The sequence below is a fragment of the Schistocerca piceifrons genome, chromosome 1 (assembly GCF_021461385.2).
Source record: "Schistocerca piceifrons isolate TAMUIC-IGC-003096 chromosome 1, iqSchPice1.1, whole genome shotgun sequence".
NCBI classification, from domain to species: domain Eukaryota; kingdom Metazoa; phylum Arthropoda; class Insecta; order Orthoptera; family Acrididae; genus Schistocerca; species Schistocerca piceifrons.
In genome coordinates, this window is record NC_060138.1 from 620,554,732 (window position 1) to 620,573,778 (window position 19,047).

Below are 19,047 nucleotides of genomic sequence, written 5' to 3' on the forward strand. Positions count from 1 at the left end.
GCGCAAAGAACATTTCGACAGCATTACCAGCTTGGACGTCATGGACGAGTCCCATCTGCGCATGCGATTACAACGTGGGTGCGTAATTTTGAAGAAACAGGATCTGCCTTGAAAAAGAAACCTCCAGGTGGCATTCCAACGGTACGTACCCCAGAGAACATTGCAGCTGCTAGAGCTGCAATCGAGAGAAGTCCTCGCCGCTCCGTTCTACAGCATATATCTTCGCTAGGGATTAAGCGACGAAGCTTACAAAGAATACTGCACGAATTAGACTTCCATCCCTATAAGTTGTAGATTGTGCAACACTTACATGAACGAGACCCAGCGTCACGTATGGAGTTCAGTAGCCAGATATTGGCTAAAATCAACGAGGAAGCGAATTTCCTTGGTAACTTATGGATATCAGACGAAGCCTATTTTGCACTTGAACGGATTCGTGAACAAACAGAATTTTCGTTATTGGTCACAGGACAATTTTTGTGAGTTTCACCAGCGACCACTACATAGCGCCAAGGTCACAATATGGTGTGCTGTATCATGTCATGGTGTTATCGGCCCTTATTTTTTTGAACGTGAGGATGGTAGTGCAGTGACAGTAACATCCGCTCGATATGTTGAAATGCTTCAAACATTCTTTACACCGAGACTGTACGAGCTTAATCTTAACGTCGGAAACACGTGGTTTCAGCAGGACGGAGCCACGTCACACACTGCTCGATAGACTTGGCCACTGTTTCTATGTTTCGATACAGTGTATCGATACGTGGAACTGTTTCTGTGTTTCGAAACAGCTATGTTTCACTGTTTCGAAACAGTGGTGTCTCGTATACCGGGACCAGATTCGATCTCTTGCGAGACACAGAAACTGTATCGCTGTTTCAAAATTACACTTCTTCAGTCCAGTTATGCTTGGAACGGACTAATTGTATCGAAACAGTGACTTTTCATTCCGCTCTGTTTCTGACGAGATTCGAGCACAGTACAGATATTGAAACACACATAACATCTCACTTCATGAAACACTTTCAAGTGTGTCGAAATATTTTAGACCCACAACAGCACGAAGCTTAAGGTTTCCGAAAATAAAGATTCGTTTCTAATTGTCTGCCGTATTCCGAAATAGCGTAATATCTGCTTTATAAACACCAACAAACAATAAAATAACGCACACTATTCGCGTTCAAAGTAATAAAAGTGCGAACAACATTCAGTCAAATTACACATCTCATAACATACACGTGCTGCAACTATAGTCGAGCTTGATAAATATATGAAGGTACCACAGATACACAGATCACAAGGTCCATTGCCATGGTGGAAAGAAAATCATGTGTTGTTTCCTACGCTGTTTGAAATAAGGAAACTATGTCTTTGTGTTATGGCCACCTCTGTTCCATGTGGTCGCATATTTTCCGAGCAGGGGCAAATAATAACAGACGATCCCGTCTTTCAATCTAAAAAGTATCAGATATCATATTTCTAAGCTACAACTTAAAATACGTACAGTAGATCTACTCAGAAATGAAACAGTAAAATTTCAGACGATTTTGTTCTTCTCTGGCCAATGTGCACTGAATTAGTGGTGGTTATTGTTTAACGTCCCGTCGACAACGAGGTCATTAGAGACGGAGCGCAAGCTCGGGTTAGGGAAGGATTGGGAAGGAAATCGGCCGTGCCCTTTCAAAGGAACCATCCTGGCATTTGCCTGAAACGATTTAGGGAAATCACGGAAAACCTAAATCAGGATGGCCGGAGACGGGATTGAACCGTCATCCCCCCGAATGCGAGTCCAATGTGCTAACCACTGCGCCACCTCGCCCGGTCACTGAATTAGTATTTGACTGTATGTTGTTTAGTCCACTAAATCTTACATGTAGCTACCTTACAAGAACAACTTTCTCAGATTTGTTGCACACAGAAGATACGTTTTTGCTCACCATTCAGTGAGTTTAATTTTTTTGAGTATGTTTATTTATTTATGTGTTCGACAATAGTTATCTGATTTGCGTATGTATATGTGTGTGTGTTGTAAATGTGCTGTGTCTGGTTATTACACACTTGTGTATCATAAATAATTCTTAGGCAAATTAATAACGGTACTTTGATACTTTTGTTTTTGGCTTTCAGATACTATGATAAAAATTCCATTTCAGTAGCAATTTAACTTTATCTCTGATTTCCTGGGGAAGTTTGTAATAAAATGATAATATTATCTGCTTGCTGTGGGTACTTGAGGGAACTCCACATACCTGTACATCAGACAAACTTTCTTAACAAGAACTGTAAGTGGTGTAGAGCCAGATCTGCCATGATATAGGTATCACAAAGGCATTACACTGTATGAATTGCTTTAAATTTTAGTCTGTATTTTATACTTCAAGGAAACACACCGAAAACAATGGAAAATTTAACTGTGAGTAAGAAAAGTGTGAGTGGCACATTCATAAATGTTAATTCAGTGCTTCGCTTCCCAGAATGCTATATCAATAAATTATATCCCATGATATGCCTTTCAAGAGCACGTACAGATCACCGTTCATAAAACCTGTTAAAATTAGGCACTAGAATACAGGGAAACGTGTTTGGCAAAGTCAGTTATATCAAACATACAAACTCTGACATCAGCCAATTAGAAAATATGAAAGTCACATGATATGAAAGCAGCACATTTGCTGCAGGAAATACGAAACTGCCAAGACATCTAAGTGAAATTTTCATACTCTCTGCGATGTGATTGTCGCTCTCGCACCTTATTTGTGTTTATATGACAATATTTATACAGTAGACTCTCTATATAATATAATGTGTAGGTCTATACAGTTAAGGAACAAACTGTTTCACTGTTTCGAAACAGCGTTTCGAAACATTGTATTGTACTGTCTCATTTGTTTCGAAACAGTTATGTGTTTCAGTTTGCCCATGTCTACTGCTCGACAATCGATGGCAGCAGTTCGTCAATTGTTTGGAAGACGCATTATTTCACGTAACGGTGACATTGCATGGCCTGCGAGATCCCCTTATCTTAGTGTGTGCGACTTCTTCCTGTGGCGATGTGTACCGTACACGTCCTGCAACAATCCATGAACTGAAGGAGAACATTGAAAACGAAATCACTGCCATTCCCCAAGATTTGCTACACCGCGCATTCCAGAGTTTTCATAATAGGCTGTTAGAGTGTGAACGCCGAATGGGAGCACATCTTTCCGATGTCATTTTTAAAAAGTAAAGAGACACTTTTGGACATTTTGATTGTAAAGACATACTGAATAATGGCATACTGAATACATTCACTTTCGTTAATAAATTACTAGTTTTATGAATTTATTCATGGAAATGACGTTATTTCGAAATTTCCCGTTTCCCTGCGCCACCCTGTATTTTACTTACTTACATATTATATCCATACAAAAAAAAGAACACATTATATTCAGACATACAAAAACGAAAAGCACACGCTGAAAACCAACGACGAGAGAAGTTGTAAATAAAATTTTTGCTGTCAATTTTTGAGCACAGCAAACTTTCACGACCTACAAGAAAGCGAAAGAAAAAAAAATTGGTAACATAGCGACGAATTACTGGCATTTGATATTTAATAGCACGGAAAGCAAAAAGTGTTTCCGCTTTGTCACTATGTGGTGCGTAATATAAATTTCACAATTTAAAAGTGGTATACTTTCGCCGATGACATTGTAATTCTGTCAGAGACAGCAAAGGACTTGGAAGAGCAGTTGAACGGAATGGACAGTGTCTTGAAAGGAGGGTATAAGATGAACATCAACAAAAGCAAAACAAGGATAATGGAATGTAGTCGAGTTAACTCGGGTGATGCTTAGGGAATTAGATTAGGGAATGAGATACTTAAAGTAGTAAAGGAGTTTTGCTATTTGGGGAGCAAAATAACTGATGATGGTCGAAGTAGAGAGGATATAAAATGTAGACTGGCAATGGCAAGGAAAGCGTTTCTGAAGAAGAGAAATTTGTTAACATCGAGTATAGATTTAAGTGTCAGGAAGTCATTTCTGAAAGTATTTGTATGGAGCGTAGCCATGTATGGAAGTGAAACATGGACGATAAATAGTTTAGACAAGAAGAGAATAGAAGCTTCCGAAATGTGGTGCTACAGAAGAATGCTGAAGATTAGATGGGTAGATCACATAACTAATGAGGAGGTATTGAATAGAATTAGGGAAGAGTTTGTGGCATAACTTGACTAGAAGAAGGGATCGGTTGGTAGGACATGTTCTGTGGCAGCAAGGTATCACCAGTTTATGTTGGAGGGTAGCATGGAGGGTAAAAATCGTAGAGGGAGACCAAGAGATGAATACACTAAGCAGATTCAGAAGGATGTATGTTGCAGTAGGTACTGGGAGATGAAGAAGCTTGCTCAGGATAGAGTAGTATGGAGAGCTGCATCAAACCAGTCTCAGGACTGAAGACAACAACAACAACAACAACAACGACAACATGATGCACTACTGTGTCCAGGTGGTTAAACTGGGGATGTGTCTCCTCTTTAAGAGCACCCCTCCAACGGATAAGAAATTTGCTGGATCTGTGCCGAGCGCATACCACGAATGTCAGGGCCGCCGGCGCCCGCTCGGCACTCTGGAAAGGAGCCGAGAGGTGAGGCAGTTCCTGGGCCTCTGCACGGGGCAGGTGGCGCTGCGCCGAGGCTCGTCTCGCAGAGCGGCCGGCTCTCAGAGGCAGCCTGTGTGCTCGGCGCTGTCGTGTGAATGGGGAGCGGCGGGCACGGCCGCATTCCGGGCGCTTTTTGTGGCGCCGCCTCCGGAAGGAGCCGCCCAAACACGTGACGCGCCGCTGCGAGGCTGCCGTAGCGACACCCCGGCAGCGCGCACTCGCTGCCAGCCGGCGCGCCGCTTTTTGCGTCATTCGTCACCGCCTCGCAGTCATCACTGTCACCGCTCCGTTCATTCACCACTGTCTACCTCCGCCACGTCTTCCGCTGCCTCTCACCTCAGCTAGCGTGTCTAATTTAATTTTTTCTTCAGCCTGGCACGGCTCACCAATGACGGGCAGTCAACCACCTATTACACAATTCCATTAATTTTTGTCTGCCTTCGGAACGAAATGCATCACTGATTCTACGTATTGATATGTACATCTACATCTACTTACATACTACGAAATCCACCATACGGTGCGTGGCAGAGGGTACCACAACTAGCGTCCTCTCTCCCTGTTGCACTCCCAAACAGAACGAGGGAAAAATGACTGCCTGTATGCCTCTGTACGAACCCTAATCTCTCTTATCTTTGTGGTCTTTCCGCGAAATGTTGGCGACAGTGAAAATTGCAGTCAGCCTCAAATGCTGGTTCTCTAAATTTCCCCAGCAGCGATTCACGAAAAGAACGCCTCCTTTCCTCTAGAGACTCCCACCCGAGTTCCTGAAGCATTTCCGTAACACTAGCGTGATGATCAAACCTACCAGTAACAAATCTATCAGCCCGCCTCTGAATTGCTTCTATGTCCTCCCTCAATCCGACCTGATACGGATCCCAAACGCTCGAGCAGTACTCAAGAATAGGTCGCACCAGCGTTCTACAGGGTGTTACAAAAAGGTACGGCCAAACTTTCGGGAAGCATTCCTCACACACAAAGAAAGAAAATATGCTATGTGGACATGTGTCCGGAAACGCTTACTTTCCATGTTAGAGCTCATTTTATTACTTCTCTTCAAATCTCATTAATCATGGAATGGAAACACACAGCAACAGAACGTACCAGCGTGACTTCAAACACTTTGTTACAGGAAATGTTCAAAATGTCCTCCGTAAGCGAGGATACATGCATCCACCCTCCGTCGCATGGAATCCCTGATGCGCAGATGCAGCCCTGGAGAATGGCGTAATGTATCACAGCCGTCCACAATACGAGCGCGAAGAGTCTCTACATTTGGCACCGGGGTTACGTAGACAAGAGCTTTCAAATGCCCTCATAAATGAAAGTCAAGAGGGTTGATTGAGGTCAGGAGAGCGTGGAGGCCATGGAATTGGTCCGCCTCTACCAATCCATCGGTCACCGGATCTGTTGTTGAGAAGCGTACGAACACTTCGACTGAAATGTGCAGGAGCTCCAACGTGCATGAACCACATGTTGTGTCGTACTTGTGAAGGCACATGTTTTAGCAGCACAGGTGGAGTATCCCGTATGAAATCATGATAACGTGGCGGTGAATCGAGGAAGTACAGTACATACTGACGAAACTAAAATGAGCTCTAACATGGAAATTAAGCGTTTCCGGACACATGCACGTAACATCTTTTCTTTATTTATGTGTGAGGAATGTTTCCTGAAAGTTTGGCCGTACCTTTTTGTAACACCCTGTATAAGCGGTCTCCTTTGCAGATGAACCACATCTTCCCAAAATTTTACCAATGAACCGACCATCCGGCTTCCCCACAGCTGCCATTACATGCTTGTCCCACTTCATATCGCTCTGCAATGTTACGCCCAAATATTTAATCGACGTGACTGTGTCAAGCGCTACACTACTAATGGAGTATTCAAACATTACAGGATTCTTTTTCCTATTCATCTGCATTAATTTACAGTGATTCAAATGGCTCTGAGCACTATGCGACTTAACTTCTGAGGTCATCAGTCGCCTAGAACTTAGAACTACTTAAACCTAACCTAAGGACATCACACACATCCATGCCCGAGGCAGGATTCGAACCTGCTACCGTTGCGATCGCTCGGCTACAGACTGTAGCGCCTAGAACCGCACGGCCACTTCGGCCGGCTAATTTACATTTATCTATATTTAGACTTAGCTGCCATTCTTTACACCAATCACAAATTCTGTCCAAGTTATCTTGTATCCTCCTACAGTCACTCAACGACGACACCTTCCCGTACACCACAGCATCATTAGCAAACAGCCGCACATTGCTATCCACCGCTATCATTTATGTAGATAGAAAACAACAGCGGACCTACCACACTTCTCTGGGGCACTCCAGATGATACCCTCACCTCCGATGAACACTCACCTCGGACTTTTAGGTTCTAAAAATATTAAATTATATACCTAAAATAGGTTCTATAACTTACAAGAATAGGTTATAGAACTCAGAAAAGAGGAGACCAAAATCTGACGTTTTGCTGTCTCGAAAGATAAATAAATTGACAAAAATCCACATTATATTATTGTCCATGTCCATTATTACAATCACAGTAAATAACTAATTTTTCTCCAGATTTTCCGTTGAGAAACTGCATGCACCTCTTGTCTGTTAATATCATCTTATATGCTGAGAGTGAGCCTTCCATGTCAACAGATGTCACCGGTGCTTACTTAAATGACGGTATTAGGCGCAACGGACTAACTTTCATACGAATAGAACTGGGACGAAGTTGATATCGACGCGCTGAGTGGCTGCGCAGTTTGAGGCGCCGTGTCACGGATTGCGCGGCCCCTCCCGCCGGAGGCTCGAGTCCTCCCTCGGGCGTGGGTGTGTGTGTTGTTCTTAACATAAGTTAGTTTAAGTGGTGTGTAAGTCTAGGCACCGATGACCTCAGCAGTTTGGTCCCTTAGGAATTCACACGCATTTTAACATTTTTGAACAAGTTGACTTTTTCTGTCACCTCTTCTGTCAATCGAGGTTGCGTGTAGATTGGTTTCCCTGAACACTCTAGAGCTTTAATAATAGGGACCAAAAATGTATAATGAGATTTTATGCATGCAATGAAGCTGGAAATTGTTGGGTACTTTAGATGATCTTTAGCTGAAGTAATGCTCACTGCCTCCTCTTCCTGCAATTTAAGAACAATGTTCTTAATGTCTTCCAAATGCTCGCTGTAATATTCCACTGCCTCCAGCCACGTTCCCCACCGGGTAAGTATGGGTTCTGGCGGAAGTGGTACGTTGGGAAGTTCCTCTCGAAATAACTGTATTCTTGCAGGTGCTTTAATACAAACAATATTGATGGTTGAAACTAGCTTATTTATATGCGGAAATTTGAGGCGTATGGTCTCAGCTACACGATTCATGGCATGTGCAAGGCTTATGATATGGAGCAATGCTTGGTAAAATACTTTCAACAATCTAAATGCAGCAATCAAGTATGTGGCTGCATCAGTGTAGATTACAAGTACTTTATTTTCATTTAGACTGTAAGGGAAAAGAAATTTGAGGGCTTTATTAACAAAGCGAGCAATTGTTTCCTGCCGAGTCTTTTTTATCTCCTTGCTGCAGATGAGATGACATACAGGGCGAGTGTCAAGATCTAACTTTCCAACAATCGAATTAGCCGCATACCGACCTTGTTTGTCAGTTGTCTCATCGACAGGGATCCACATGTATCAATCACCTATATCTTCCTCTGTCCTGCTCAATTTATATTCATGTAAAGCATCTAAACAGTTATTGCTCAGTGTGGATTCTGATGAAATGCTGCAGTGACAGTATTTCTCTAGAAAACTTTTGAACTGGATGTTTTCAACTGCATGGTATGTTTGCTGCAACAATGGCTTGATACACTCGTCAAGATGAAATTCGTTTTTGTTTGTTGCATTTGATTTAGTTACAAACGTTTGTGTCAAGTTTGATTAAATTTTTTAAATTTCCCTAGTGTTTAATGCCTGCAACATGCTGACTTAAATGCGACGTTTGTTCATAACGTACCTAAAAACAAGAAGAAATCATAAATACTTTGTGGGAGAATTTACGTACGAGATCTACTTAGCAAAATTAACCTACATTAAGGGTTTAGAAACAATATTTTTGCATTTGCATGTGTCTGGTCCAAGTTAAATCTGGAAAAACAGTGGCATCACTGTTCTCTGAGTGGGCATAGCAGATAAAAGGTTAACACTTTACTTACGTCTTCGTTGCACACATTGCAGTGAATAACTCTTCCGTCTGTAGAGAAATCAGAAAATTCTTGTAAGCACTGACGAATCAGAGATGAGTTGGAGCTGGCTACTTCCGGCATGCTTGACTTTCCACAAATACACTGTCGCTGCGAAATATTTCACCACATCCAAGCAGCACGCACGACAGATGTTCCGCTAAGAAAAAAAGAACAGAAATAGTGACTTCCCCTTACGTAGGTGTAAACTACAGAATGATACAGCAATTCCCCCGGTTATATGCTCGCATAACTGTAGACCTTTGTTCATCATACTAGAGCTAAGTGAAATCCTAGTAGTAGCAGGTCCACACTTCGATTTTCCGTATAAATTCTGACTTTGTCAAAGCCTGAAAGCTTGTTTAATGTTACAGTCCTTAAAACAACTGCACAACACAGGCACTTCTCAAATTAATGGCCAAGCGCTTTTTGGATAAGTATTTATGTGAACTGCAATTTATTGGAAGACGTGAAGAAGCGGTGTACAAGCACAGACGTAAACAAATTAAATAAAATGCTATAATATATTAATTATGACGTATCGTTATTATTTTTAAAACCTTAGGCATAGATAAGGGAGGAGGGGGGGGATAGGGAGAGGGAAAAACTGTGGCTTCCTTCAGAAGCGTGGCACAACCGCTAGCTCTCCCATTACTTAACATGGTTTTTATTAAAAAAAGATGTTTCGGAAGCTTCCACATGGGATAGGAAACCCTTATAGAGGTTAGCGATCATTCTTTGCACCTTCACACAAAATGTGTCTAGATCGCAATGTATTTCTTATGAGGCGTTATGGTCATAGCGTTCCTCGGATGTAGAAAGGATAGATACAATGTATATCGTCAACAAATGTAATCAACAGTACAGTGATAAGTGATAATCTGGCACCTATCATTGTATTGAGGGAGGTAATGAACCACGTCATCCCATCACACTACGAATATATAAATATATTTATCCCTCTTCTTATTTTGATCTGATGAAAGCTACGACCGATACGCGTCATAAGAAATGATAAAAACATCTAGATAAATTATGTTGCCGAAAGGAAACATTTTTCTCAACACTCTTTCGATTGCAGAAAAACTTGGTGGGCCCCCACGTGCATTCTCAGTGTGGTTGCGTGCATTATTCCCTGATATGAACGCGACTGAGGGACGGGTCATAATTTGGAGAGCGTCGTGGAAGGAAGTCTCCATCACATACCTGGCGAACTCAGAAGTGCCGTCGAAGAGTGAGAGATGCATGAGTGGCAGCATCAGGACCAACTTGTCAAGGAGGACCAAGCGTATTACAGTCTATGAAATGGACGGCTATAGTTAGTGTTTAACGTCCCGTCGACAACGAGGTCATTAGAGACGGTATGAAATGGAGCTGGTTTTGATTTCAAATACGCAGAAAGATGTGCACTTTTTTATGTTCGATGTTTTGCTTCTATTTCACCTCACACTTCCGGATATACAAATATCAGGCAGAACATGTTGACCACCAATCTAGTAGCCGGTACGTCCACCTTTGGCACGGACAACAGCGGCGACGCGGCGTGGCGCGGAAGCAAGGAAGCCTTGGCAGTTTACTGGAGGAAGTTGGCACCACATTAGCTCACACAAGTCATTTAATTCCCGTAAATTCCGGAGAGGGGGAGCGTTGAACTCTGGCGCCACGTTCAATCACATCCCACATCTAGTGAGTTGGGGGGCTAGAACATGTTAGAACTCGCCACTGTGTTCCTCAAACCACTCCCATCATACTCATGGCCTTGTGACATGTCGCATTATCTTGTTGAAAAATGCCACTGCCGTCGGAAAACATGATCGTCATAAAGGGGTGTGCGCAGTCTGCATCCAGTGTACGATATTTCTTGGACTTCATGGTGCCTTGCGCGAGATCCACTGGACCTATGGATGCGGACGTGAGTTTTCTCGAGAGCATAGTGCAGCCACCACCAGCTTGTCTTCGTCCTACAGTACACGTGTCAAGGAGCTGTTCCCCTGGAAGACGATGGATTCGCTTCGACCCATCGGCGTGATGAAGAAGGTACCGGATTCATCAGATCATGCAACTCTCTGCCACTGCGCCAACGCCCAGTGCCGATGGTGACGTGCTCTTTCAGCCGTAGCTGCCGATGTTACCATTGGATCGTCGGCTGTGGAGGCCCATCGTTACGAGAAGTATTCCGTGCACTGAGTGTTCAGGCATAGTTGTATTCTGCCCAGTCTGTTAACTCCGCCGCAGTTCGCCACCTGTCCTGTTTTACCAGTCTGCTCAGCCTACAAGGTCCGCCTGAGCCCACGATGTCTGGACGTAGGTTCACGCTGGTTTCGCCCGTGTTGAAGACACTCGCCACAGTGCTCCTCGAACAACCGACAAGTCATGCAGTTTCTGAAATGCTCATGCCCTGTGTGAAACTGAGGTAGGTCGCGAGCCGTTCTCGTTCTACACACGGACAGCAGGATCACTGATACTATACGCACTGTGCGTGTGACTGACTATAGTCATTCCTCGCCAGATGACGCTGCTGCCACCTGCATGGTTCAAATGTTTCAAATGGCTCTAAGCACTATGGGACATAACAAATGCTCTGAGCACTATGGGACTTAACATCAGAGGTCATCAGTCCCCTAGAGCTTAGAACTACTTAAACCTAACTAACCTAAAGACAGCACACACATCCATGCCCGAGGCAGGATTCGAACCTGCGACCGTAGCAGTCGCGCGGTTCCGGACTGAAGCGCCTAGAACCGCTCGGCCACCGCGGCCGGCGGAACATAACACTTGACGTCATCAGTCCCCTAGATTTAGAGCTACTTAAACCTAACTAACCTAAGGACGTCACACACATCCATGCTCGAGGCCGGACTGCGGGACTGATGACCTCATATGTTAAGTCCCATAGTGCTCAGAGCCATCTGAATCATTTTTTGATTCCCTTTGCCGCTAGGGACTTTGCACTCCATTCCATCTTCTCCTGATTTCAAAGAGCCGCGTGAGGTTGTATGACGATACGTTGGAAAGCTGCCAACTACTAGCAGAGCGATGAGCTGACCACACAGGCTAGCCCTTACTCAGAGCATACAATGACTTCGTTCACGAAGTATGACACAGGGTCATTCAACATAGACTGTTCTTCACCGAGTCCCTTCATAAACGTAATTCCGCAGCTTCCAGGAGCCGAAACGGCGATGTCCACATTTTCGTCGAGGATTTTTTCCCAATTCATCGAGTCGCAGGATATGCAGCGAAATGTGCCTCTTCTACGGGACAGATTCTCGTGACTGTGAACGGATGTGACCCTGGCTTGGAGTCCGTGAATCGGAGACGGCGACGCTTTCTTCCGACTCAGCACCTGCTGTCAGGTGGCTCAGTGACGCATTTGCTGAGCTGTCTCCTGCTTTCTCACTGTCTGGTAGCAACGTGGCTGAATGACGGCGTTCCGTACCGGCGTGACACCAGAACTCTGGGAACGTGAGATGCATTTCACGCGTACTGCTGCGGAACGCTAGACAGGTCAGAAACGAAGGGAGGAATATTTTTGCAGAAGAGCTCCGTTATGAGGAGGTACGGGTGCTAAGACACGAGAGCTTATTAACTCGCAAAATAGGGGACGTAATAATTTTAGGTGTCGGAGATACAGAGAGTTAAGAAGTTGTCGTGGTAGATTTTCATAGGGCAGCAGGTTGCCACAAGTGGTAGACTAAATAATATCTCTGACATTTGACATTGGTACGTCTATGTTCTTTAAACGGCTCCCCGTTTGATCGGAAGTAAGTAATGAGGACGTGATGATCATGAAGGAAAATGGGTCGATTCAGTACAGGTTCTAAAAGGTAAACAATTATTTAGGTTGCTGATTTGTCTACACAACACATGAACCCGTTGCTTGGAAATCTGTTACATTTCACGAAATATTTTTGTTTGGGAATACCTCGATGTTAAAAAATACAAAACTGAACCGAAACCTACCATTGCACTATAAATGCAATATGATGACAAACACTGGCAAATACAGTAAAAACTGTGTAGGCATTCGAATTTTTTGTCTAAGTGTTGCTTGTACGCAAGTGAGGCGAATCGCGGATATTAGAACAAACACTTCCTCTGGGTTGGTGTGTCACATAGACCTAACAGCTCTCGCGGGCAGGAAGAAGAAATGGGTGTATTATGTTTCGCTGCAACTACAGAACCACAAGGAAGATGACCCAAAGAGAAACGTTAATGACCACGATTTTTTAAAAAATTTCAATTTATTGGCTTTCGGGTTGGGCTCATTCAGCCATTTGAGTAATCGGAGGACGATACGGTAACGTAATGGAGACGATTTACTTGTCAGTTACTACGATCCGAACATAAGGACCATCCAATCCCCTAGCGGAGCTGGCCAAGATTGGCTTCAGTGTGTATCAAGAAATATACAAATATTTGACCAATTTGAATTAAAACTTACAGTTATAAGACATCTATCGTAGATGTCTAATTTTAAATGAAGGGTGTCATTTTGTGCAGATGGTGTCAAGTTCAGAGAGGTGTGTGTGTGTGTGTGTGTGTGTGTGTGTGTGTGTGTGTGAGAGAGAGAGAGAGAGAGAGGGAGAGAGAGAGAGGGAGAGGGGGAGGGGGAGAGGGTGAGGGAGAGGGGGGAGGGGGAGGGGAGAGGGGGGGAGAGGGAGAGCAGCAGTGGTGGACCTGATGATTGCAACGTGCGGTCGAATCACTTCTTACGTATTTGATTCATACTTATCGACAGAACTGTGTCTCATTTACTGTCAGGAACCACGATCATCACATACGTCGCAGAAATTTCACATCCTGCTTTTTTGTACATTGTAACTAACAACCTGATGTTTGCTAATGCGAACATAATTCAATATCACTTCCTTGCAGCACATCTAGGAATATTGTAAGTAGGCTGTTTATGTTTTCTCTATGTAAGTAGGCTGTTTATGTTTTCTTACTGGCAACGTTACGTAGCGCTCAATATGAAACTCACTGGCTGTGCTGTGTGCAGTCTGTGGCTGCTTTGCATTGTTGTAATACTCGCCATTGTAGTGTTAGGCAGCTGGCTGTGAACAGCGCGTAGCGTTGCGCAGTTGGAGGTGAGCCGCCAGCAGTGGTGGATGTGGGTAGAGAGATGGCGGAGTTTTGAAATTTGTCATGAACTGCTATATTTATATATGATGATATCAAGGTAAATACATTGTTTGTTCTCTATTAATATCTTTCATTTGCTAACTATCCCTATCAGTAGTTAGTGCCTTCCATTGTTTGAATCTTTTATTTAGCTGGCAGTAGTGGCGCTCGCTGTATTGCAGTAGCTTGAGCAGCGAAGATTTTTGTGAGGTAAGTGATTTGTGAAAGGTATAGTTTAATGTTAGTCACGGCCATTCTTTTGTAGGGAATTTTGAAAGTCAGATTGCGTTGCGCTAACAAAATATTGTGTGTCAGTTTAAGCACAGTCATGTATAATTGTTCAAAGGGGACGTTTCAATATTTGTCCGACGTGCTTGACCGTTTTTGTGTGTCGAAATATAAAAGCCTTCATTAAAACTAAGATGAAACACTACAGCCAGTAAAGGTGGCGCGAACGTACTCCTACGCTACAGACTCGAGGTTACTGCTTGGTAATCTGACCTGAGAGCTACTACAGCTGTCTGCTTCGTTTTCTGTCTGTAAATTAAAAGCAAACGCTGCTAAAACTTCTGAACTGTTAGTGATGAATAGTCGATAAAGCAGCAGTTCTTTTCTCACCACGAAATGATCTCATTGCTTTTGCACGTTTTGTGTCAACCATAAAGAAGACATTTGTTATATCTCGGATCTTTCCGGCGTGACTGATAAATGGTACGCTTTTGGGTGTACAGATGAGCTGTTGGTTCCATTTTCTATGCGAAATATTTCGACGACCAACCCACCTGACGGCTCCTTCCGATGCTGCAAACTTTATGATGTCTAATACCTTCCTGGTCTCCAAGCAGACTGTGAAATTTCAGTCATCAGAAAGTATCGAAATACCGCACGCTTAGCTGTACAGTGAAAGATTCATTCTGGAAACAAACCAAAGACTGTGGCTACATCACTTACCACCATATCTTTTATCCCAGGGGTGATAGTCGGTCCAAGTAAGCTCGAGACTCTGTGGTGTTTGGACAGTGGGCGCAATGGCGGCGAAAGACTTGTCGACAGTCTTTCCCAAGTAATTTATCTATAATTTGTTCGTTTATTTGTAACACTCTACTTTCATGATGATTACTGTGTTCCTTTACTTATAAAATAACATACATGTGAATTTTCATGCTAATCTATTCTACATTTCTTTAATTTTTTATCTGTTCTGAACATCGAGTTAAGTTTACAATGTGTATAATACTACTTGTTTCTTGTCTTTATTTCTTTCTATTACTGTGGCTGTAACTTTTAGATGGCTTCCTATATGTTACTCTATATGTAATTTTTGTTTGCATCTTTTTTCACCTTCAATCAGGGCTTCCTTTGAGCCATTGGACTGAATCGCTCAGAAAGAGCAATGGCAATAACCTTGCAGCAATTGTTATCTTTATTAATATTGCGTTATTCAGCGCGAAACTAAGGATGCAGTAGATGTTTTGTATATACACTCCAACATAATGAAATATTTGTTTGCTGGCTGATATTCTAAAGTGACATTAACTGAGAAACTTTTTCCTGATGCGCTGCAAAATATTATTTATTTCGTAACGAAATCCCTCTAGGATTCGTAGGTCATCGTCAAGTGACAAGTGAATGTCGCATACACAGGTAAAATGACGTGCGACTAGCATAGATATTACTTATACGGACGATACACAGAAAACAAAAAACAAAAAAATTATGATATATGGAGTATTTACAAAGGAAAAACATAGATTTTTACATCATGCACAAACAGATATATTACCGTACAATAAAAATAAAAAAAACAGACCTTTTTAAGTGGATATCGTTACATTTAACAACAGATGATAAACGAAGTTGAATTTGCAATTGCAATTTAGCATCTGTATAACTGAAACGTAATTTAACAGAGAGGGGAAAAGGAAATTGAGTTTGATCATTTAAAACTAAGCTGACATTTTGCACCATGTGTTTATTGATTTCAAGAATTTCCAGGAGGGTAATCTTTCTTCTTTTCTTTACGGTAAAAGTTCACGATCTACGTGTACATCGTGTGGGTGGTTTTCTGTTAAAAACTATTCTGCAAATGTGATATAAAAACGTAATACTTTCGTTTGTAAACTTTCTGTGAGTCATCACTTTTGTATTTCCTGGATAAGTATTATCTGCGTAATTGGCACTCCATTTTATCTGTGTTTGTGACATGCAGTTGTCACCTGACGACGGCCTATGAAGCCGAACGCCGATTCGTATGAAATAAGTAATATTTTGTAGAACATAAGGAAAGTGTTCCAAGTGAAATGTTGTTCCCATGTTTTGCCAAGCACCGATGGAAAATCCAGTCAATTCTTGAGTGACATAACTGCCAGTGCATGGAAATGTTAACAGTAGGACAAATTTTCGTATGTTGTTGAATGTGACAATAGCGACAACTCAGTGTACACTAGTTGCTACTCTGGAAATATATGTGTACACGCATACCTCACACAATTTTATTTCTCTATTTTCAGTTCGCTGTTCCTGCCCATAGTGCCGGTGTGACATCCAACAGGCAGAGAGGACGCTCGCTTGGTAGGTAAGATGTCAGATAGATTTCTGTTCTTGTCCAACTGCCTTTTCTTTTCACGTGGTTCAGATTTCTTTAGTGCTCGATGTGGTCAGAGGATGTGCTGTAATCATGTCTGCTGTTACCCAAGCCTGGCTGCATCTGGTCAGACAGACTGTCAGCTATATGATGAGATCGTGTTGTTCCACTTCGTCGGCGCAGGGTTGAGGAAAGAAGCGACACGAGTCTCACAGGCAAACAAAGAAAACGAGAAACTGGTTGTCGCTTTTTTCCTAAAAGCATTGTCATTAAACAGCTCCACGTTGTCGCCGTGAGTGTGCAGAAGTTTCGTGCCGCGGAATACCGCACGTGGTGTGCTGGTGTGGTATACTGACAAAGGTTGGGCACAAAATTTATGTCTAATTATTGAGAGCAAGGGCAAGTCACTGTCTTGTGACCCCATGTTTTCCGAATTTGTCTTATTTTCTTATGCCTTAGACGATAAAGTTGGCAAGAAAATTAATGTTGTTTTTGTTATGTATACTTTGTATCACTAAGTATTTAAGTCAGTTTGCTGGGTAGTAAAGAGATTTGCTAGTAAAGTCACAATGACTAATATTTTAAGAGAGTACTGTGCTAGTCAACTACGCATGAAAACAGTTTTTTTTGTATGTAGACGATATAGTGGGCTGGTTGCGACGCAAGGGATGGTTGTGACATAAACCAATTTTTAATTTTTTCCCCCTCAGAATTGTTGTTTCAGTGTATCGCTAAATACAAAAATAAACGTGCAGCAAAATATCTTGCCCTTTCCATCCTTTACTTGTTTCAGTACGTCGAGTAGATTGTTTAACACTATACACGCACTTCAAGAAGACTGTCGGGCCGATGGGATTAGCTGAATCGTTAAGAACGGAGAAAATGGAGTGGCATCGATCGGTATTAATCCTTCCGGTCACCGCCAACGATTAACTGACCCCGAAATAAACGAATATAGAAGCGACTTGTTACGTTTAATTACGGTTTGAATACGTATTGACATTTTAAATAGGTTAAGCAGTGAGTTACCTGGTAACCAATGTTGGTAACAACTGGAAAGAATTACCTACCGAGTCAGCTACTCTCAACACGTACCTCGTCTAGTCTTCATAGAGTGGGCGTAGTATTTGGAGCGCCCACATTAGGTAGAACACACTGCGTCATCAATAACATAGAACACAAACCCATATTCCTATTTTGACCCTATGGCCCATTTTTGTTACAAACATTGAGTTTGTATAACTGTAATGCTCTAGTGCTGCGAGAAAAAAAAAATAAAAGAAAAAAAAACACTGTATCGGGCGTAAAGAGGATGTGAGCAGACAGGTTATCAGATAAATAGTATATTCTTTATAATGTTCAGCTGGTGAATGGCGATATGATTTACAGCGGAGTTTTGACTCGTATTTCTAGAACGCTTCATTGGTCGCCACGGTAGAAGCGTCAGGGTGTTTCGTCGGCTGATGGCAGCCCTGCTTCGCCTGTGCGCATGCGCAGCAGAGTGCATGCCAGTTCCCGTCGGCGTCGCTGGCCGGCCTTGCTTATGAATGGCCTGCCTGGGAGGCGGCGTATACGCAAGGCGGAGAGGTAGTGGGGGGGCGTTGTAGCGTGCCCGGGCGCCGAGGACGCTCGCGTGTTTGGAGTACGCCGTACGACCGCTGGAGCTAAAAACAGCAAACGTACGGTCGCGACGGATTCTGAAGCATGGCGCACCTGTTGCCAGTGCCCGCATTATCACGCAATGCTATTTTAGTAAGGCAGAGTATCAAACAACTGTGACCAGTTTTATGGCTCCTCAAATTTCCGACAAGAAAACGTGTTTGTTTACCAAATGTTTCTTTAATCATTAATGAAACGTTAACGTGGGTCTGCTATATGCCGGCACCGTGTTTCGCTATCTTCTTTCTCTCATACTATCCAAATACGTCACAGCACGATACGCACAACCATTACGGTTACTCGCAGTCATCAGATAGAATTAAGAGTCTCATACATCGCGAGGTAGGAGGCCGTTGTGCACGGAGAAAGGAAACTCATTCCGATTAGGTGGATGAACCTACCTTTTGGGATATTCCGACCAACAACCTCATAATTATGACGTTTTCTTTTCTGTAATTGGCTACTTGGTCCATTGACCAAATTCAAGATTAACGTTATGATGTGCAACGTCTCAACAAAACTCAACAGCACTTATATACAATTAAAAAAAAATGACCATTTCCAGGTTCTTTTCTTTAAAAATGACTTTTACTCTAGAATTTCTCTATATTATAAGAGTTGTTGCGGAGAAACATCAAAATTTACAGTTGAAAACACTTGTCTGGCAGACATGGGTAGATTGTCAAAGAGTTTTATAGCTGTATATTTCATTCCTTTCTGTGCCAAAGTTAGGTTTATTAAACGGTAATACAGATCATTTATCCTTATAGTATTGTACTTCTGAGTCTGTTACTCTCAAACATA

The 19,047-nt window shown here is 42.7% G+C and overlaps 1 protein-coding gene across 1 annotated transcript in view; it reads left to right on the forward strand.

Moving 5' to 3' along the window:
* LOC124804379 overlaps positions 1-19,047 on the forward strand; it is a 675,970-nt gene that overhangs the window by 147,874 nt on the left and 509,049 nt on the right. The window contains exon 3 of the mRNA XM_047264747.1: positions 16,511-16,575. The gene's annotated coding sequence lies outside the window, so the exon portion shown is untranslated. The remainder of the gene's footprint in view (positions 1-16,510; positions 16,576-19,047) is intronic.